Source organism: Bos grunniens, chromosome 1 (genome assembly GCF_055505025.1).
Source record: "Bos grunniens cultivar Pamir isolate PY7600 chromosome 1, Bosgru_T2T1.0, whole genome shotgun sequence".
Taxonomy (NCBI): Eukaryota; Metazoa; Chordata; class Mammalia; order Artiodactyla; family Bovidae; genus Bos; species Bos grunniens.
This window is the reverse complement of record NC_141165.1, coordinates 76,177,991-76,184,156: the sequence shown is the minus strand read 5'-3', so window position 1 is coordinate 76,184,156 and position 6,166 is coordinate 76,177,991.

The following is a 6,166-nucleotide window of genomic DNA, read 5'->3' as shown; positions in this document are numbered from 1 at the left end:
ATGCAGGGCCTCCCTCAGCCCACACTCTGAGCTATCACAGAGCCCAGGTCATCCACTCCTCATTCTTCGCCACCAAGTAGGCAGGCTGAAGCTGGCCATGCATGAAACAAATCCATGAAGAGAGGGTAACTCAGGCACCCCCTTTCTTGAGCACAGGGCTTTGCTCTGCAGTAGAGGTGGCTCAGTGGTAAAGAATCCAACTGCCAGCGCTTTTTACAATAGATAGAACATGGAAGAAACCTAGTTGTCCATCAACAGATGAATGGATAAAGAAGTTGTGGTACATATACACAACAAAATATTACTCAGCCATAAAAAGGGATGCATTTGAGTCAGTTCTAATGAGGTGGATGAACCTAGAGCCTATTATACAGAGTGAAGTAAGTCAGAAAGAGAAAAACAAATATCATATACTAACACATATATACAAAATATATGAAAGATGGTACCAAAGAATGTATTTGCAGGGCAGCAATGGAGAAAGACATAGAGAACAGACTTATGTACATGGGGAGAGGGGTAGAGAGTGTGAGATGTATGGAGAGAGTAACATGGAAACTTACATTACCATATATAAAAGAGATAGCCAACAGGGAATTTGCTGTATGTCTCAGGAAACTCAAATAGGGGCTCTACATCAACCTAGAGAGGTGGAAGATGGGAGGGAGATTCAAGAGGGAGAGGATATATATATAGCATATTCAAAAGCAGAGACATTACTTTGCCAACAAAGGTTCGTCTAGTCAAGGCTATGGTTTTTCCTGTGGTCATGTATGGATGTGAGAGTTGGACTGTGAAGAAGGCTGAGAGCCAAAGAATTGATGCTTTTGAACTGTGGTGTTGGAGAAGACTCTTGAGAGTCCCTTGGACTGCAAGGAGATCCAACCAGTTCATTCTGAAGGAGATCAGCCCTGGGTGTTCTTTGGAAGGAATGATGCTAAAGCTGAAACTCCAGTACTTTGGCCACCTCATGTGAAGAGTTGACTCACTGGAAAAGACTCTGATGCTGGGAGGGATTGGGGGCAAGAGGAGAAGGGGACGACAGAGGATAAGATGGCTGGATGGCATCACTGACTCGATGGACGTGAGTCTCAGAGAACTCTGGGAGTTGGTGATGGACAGGGAGGCCTGGCGTGCTGCGATTCATGGGGTCGCAAAGAGTTGGACACAACTGAGCCACTGATCTGATCTGATCTGATCTGATGGCTGATTCATGTTGAGGTTTGACAGAAAACAACGAAATTCTGTAAAGCAATTATCCTTCAATTAAAAAATTAATTAATTTAAAAAAGAATCCACCTGCCAACTCAGGAGCTGCAGGTTCGATCCCTGAGTTGGGAAGATCCCCTGGAGAAGGAAATGGCAACCCACTCCAGTATTCTTGCCTAGAATACAGTATGGACAGAGGAGTCTGGCAGGCTACAGTCCATGGGGTCACAAAGAGTCGGACATGGCTGAGCACACTTACACAAGAAGTCACTCGCACCTTCACATAGTCATTCATTTTTAGTGACCTCCTGCTAAGCCACAGGTGCTGCGTTTGGGGCTGGGTAATTCACAGGCATCCAGGAGGGTCCCTATTAGAGGAATTTTTCCCTTGGGCAACACAGCCACACAGACAATGTGATTGATAGACACTCTCATGGAGGACAACACAGGAGAAGTCGTCTTTGTGTGCCTTTTGGTTGATATCTGAAAGCACCTATGTGTATCCTGTGATTTCAAAATGTGAATGATCCCCCTTTAATGACTATATAGGATCCCTTATGCCCTGTCCCCAAGTACCCATTCTAGCTCCCCTCTCAGTCACATCTCCTCCCAGATGGACCATCTACAGTTTAGCCACACCCACCAGAGACCACCAGGCCTCCATGTATGTGCACTGTTCTCTCTGCCTGGAAGGCTCTTCCCTCCTGGCTCAGCCCAGCAAAGTTCTAGTAATTAATCACTCAAAGGTTGGCCCAAATGTCAAGCTTCTCTGGTTCTTCCTTGACCCTAACAGGAAGTACTCACTGCTCCTTCGTTTGTACTCCCGAATCCATTTACAGGCCTCAGTTATGACACCTGTAAACATTGTATAATAGCTATTTGTTCCTGTGCCTTTCACCCACCTCCCACCAGACTGGGAGCTCTTCTCAGCAGACAAGCCCCACGCGGAGGACACTGGTCAGTCAATAAATGTTTATGGACGTGGAAATGAAGTTTACGGCTGGGTAAACCCCCGTGTGTCTTACCTTAATAAGGTAAGGGCCCATTAAAAGTGATAGCCCAGCCTTGTCTAACAGATGGGAAGTGCCGTTCACCTTCACGGCCAAACACTCTGACCTACTTATTGCTGAGCCTACATAGTGCTGGGGTCAGGGGGAGGGTGTACGGGGGTGAGAAAGGGCAGGGGGCAGAAATAGAGGGTGGTAAAGTCCAACTTGTGTTTTTTAAAGGCTAAAATGCATATACTTAGGTATGATTGTCTAGGCAATAGAGCACATCTAGAAAGTGTTACTAGTGTACGATTTTGGAGAAGGAGTACAGGCTAGGAGATGACGTAGGGGGGTTTTCCATTCTGTACCTTTCTGTGATGTTGAGATTTGTCATGAGTCTCTGTCACTTTTCAAACAAATAAGACATGAAAATGAATCCTGTGACTATATCTTAAATGAACAATGAAAATTAGGTGGTGGTTTACCAAAGAACATACACTAGAGTCTCACTGGAGTGTTCATGGGCTTCCCTGGTGGCTCAGATGGTTTTGAAAAAAAAAAACAAAAACTGCCTGCAATGCAGGAGACCTGGGTTTGATCCCTGGATCAGAAAGATCCCCTGGAAAAAAAGAATGGCAATCCACTCCAGTATTCTTGCCTGGAGAATTTCACAGATAGAAAATCCTGGCAGGCTATACAGTCCATGGGGTTGCAAAGAGTTGGATACAGCTGAGTGACTAACACACAGTGTTCACAGCAACGTCATTAATAATAACAACAAAAAAAAAAATCTGGAAACCACTCAAGTGTCTATTAACAGTTGAATGGAAAAATCAGTTGTAATGTATTCATACCATGGAATACATACAGCAAAGAGAATGAACAAAGCACAAGTACACGCTACAGAATGAATGGCTTTTCCAAACATCATGTTGAAGAAAAAAGCCAGATACAAAAGAGTCTGTACTGTAGGATTCCACTTTTATAATGTACAAAACCAGGCAAGACTGATCTGTGATGCTAGAAGCCAGGACAGTAGCTACCCTCATCGGGGGCAGGGTTATGTTAGTGACTAGAAGGGGGATTGAGGGGGTCTTTTGGGAGGGGTGAGCTGAAATGTTTTGTAATCTGGGTCCTAGATGCACAGAAGTGTTTGCTTTGTGAAAATTCATTAAGTTCCACACTTACAATCTGTGTACTTTCCTATATGTACATTATACGTCAGTGAAAAGCAAACAAACGCATGAAATAGGCCGCAAACGAGATGCCTGAGCATTCCATTACATCAAGCTGACAGTCCCCCTGGGAGTCAGACACTGAACTTCTAGCTTCCTAGACGTCCGGTTGATGGCATAGCAGTGGGAAATGGGATCTAAACCGTAGTTCCCTAATGGTTTTAGGAGCACCTATGCACCACACAAGGGAAAAGTACAGAGCACCTGAGCACCTCCAAGACACAGAGCAGCCCGAGTTTCCTGGAAGGAGAGACTATTCTCATACTTCGCCTTTCTAACCAAGTAGTTTGGCTTTTTAAGGGCTTCCCAGGCTGCACTAGTGGTAAAGAACCTGCCTGCCAGTGCGGGAGACTCAAGAGACAGAGGTTCAATCCCTGGGCCGAGAAGAGAAGACCCAAGTGACTTAGCATGCAAGCACAGGGTTTTTGATGGGCGAAAAGGGAGAGGAGCAGGGGTAAGGAGAGGTTTTCAGGTGGGCTCTGGTTTAAATGGAAGCTGTCTCACATTCCAGAGATTAGGGGTCAGAGACAGACTATTAGTAAGAATCGAGATGGGGAAACATTAGCAGAGCCCATCTGTTAGTTGTGCAGTCGCTAAACCGTGCTTGAATCTTTTACAAATCCAGAGCCCATGGACTCTAGCCTGCCAGGCTCCTGTGTCCATTGGATTTCCCAGGCAAGAACACTGGAGTGGGTTTCCATTTTCTTTTCCAGGGGATCTTCCCGACCCAGGGATTGAACCCATGTCTCCTACATTGCAGGAGTCGTCTTTACCACTGAGCCACCTGGGAAGCCCCAGAGGCCACCTCCGTGTCTTTAAACACTCTGTTTGGCTTCAGGTGACAACAGGCAGGAAGACTGCTGGACGCCTGATGTGAAGCCTTGGGATGGAATGCACAGTGGGGGAGTATTTCACCTGCGGGCTCTATTACCAGTCAGGCACAGTTGATCTCTTTGTCCAACTCAAAATAAATACAACCCCCCCTCCACAGGCCTGACAGAGCCAGGGCAGGCACTCACAAAACAAGCCAAGAGCCAAAAAAACCGTCCTCCTCACCACCCGCTGTCCACTGCCATGGTGAAGCAGGTCCATGAGAGGATGGGCCTCTCAGCCCGCCATTCGCTCAGCCTGCTCACCCAGCACAGCCGGAGCAGACTTCAGAGTCTCAAGTCTGAGCCTGCCCAAGCAAGGGTTAACTTTTGGCCAAAGGAAACTCTCCATTAAGGGCACAGAAAGAAGCAAAAGGCGAATTCCGAAATGTCAAAATAGTTTTTGTCAAGTCTACACATTCAAGTTCATTCACTTCCTCATTGGAGGGGGCCCTTTTGCTCTCACTCAGAACCCACGGGCGCAGTTTCAAACTCCCTTGGGTTGCGGGTTTCCAAGGTCATGGTCCATCTGAGGCTGAAAATCCTGGCAAATATGAAGAGTTGCTGGAAAAGCATGTTCTTAACATACTGACAAGTTCTGATTGACAACCTATCATGGAAAAGGAGCAGGAAGACTCTCAAGATCAGACACAGGATTCCCCAGAAGCCCATTAACCTGAGGCTGCTTCACACAGGAACCCTTCACAGGCCTCAGAGGTACAGTAGATGCTGACAGGTGACTGGCAGCTGTGTCCTGCATGGCCAGACCCAAGGGCCCAGGAGCCTCAGGAGTGACTGCAGGGCCCCCAGGGTGCAGTAAAGGTCCTGCTGCTGGGCTGGACTCCTTTCGGAAGGCAACAGGAAAACACAGGAAAGCTCCAAATATTGACACCCACTGTTTTGAGAAGGTTTGAGTCTTAAGGAAGAAATTCCCCAGTCATCAGAAAATCTAAATATGTCATGTGCCCCCAGGTTTTCTTGACAGTGGATGTTTTATAAAGTCCAAGAATTGACAGTTGGGAGAAGGAGGTAGGAGAGAAGGTGTCCTCGAGTTAAGAAAATGAGCCAGGAGAAGAACAAGGTACCACTAGGCCATGGGTCACAGGGTCAACCTGTTGGGTCAGAGGCCCTGCTTGCTCCTAAGTGTGAAGACTCAGACATCAGCTTTTAACTTCTTGCTTTGTTTTCACATCTGCAAATTGGGCTCAATCACCACCTTTGAGGAGGAACGGGAGCACTAAGTGACCATGTACGTGAAGGGTCTTAGCCCAGAGCCTGGCATCTAGGGCATCCTTAGTACAGGGAATTTCCAGTCTTTCTTCTGTGACTGATAAAGACAAATTCTAGCTGGCCCAGAATAACAATGCAGAAGTCTGCCTGGGATTGCTGGAGCATGTTCCTAAGGAAGCAGAGCAACTCTCGTGGGAGAGCCCAGGAAGCAGCCCGAGCCCCAAAGGCAAGATGAGGAAAACCGACAGAGTGGGAGATGGCTGGAGTGAAGACCGTATGGTAAAGTGGCACCTAGCAAGGGCTGCTCACGATCTGAACTGGGCTCCTGACTCCAGCTCTTCCTGGCTGTGTGATCTTCAGCAAGTTACCGCTCTGTGCCTCGGTTTTGTCATGTATGAAATAAGGACAATAATGGTTATCTACATCACAGGGTGGCTAGGGGTAAGTATAGGCAAAGCCTCTAAATGGCCTGGCACAGAAAAAGATCTTTCTGTGACAGCTGTTGTCACTAAGCATGCGTGCCTTCCCTGGAGCTGAGATGGCCCAGCAGAATGGTTACTGGCTGGGCTCCAGAGGGGGCCCAGTGGGTACCCTCACCCTCTGAACATGTGCTAGCCACATAGCAATTTACGTA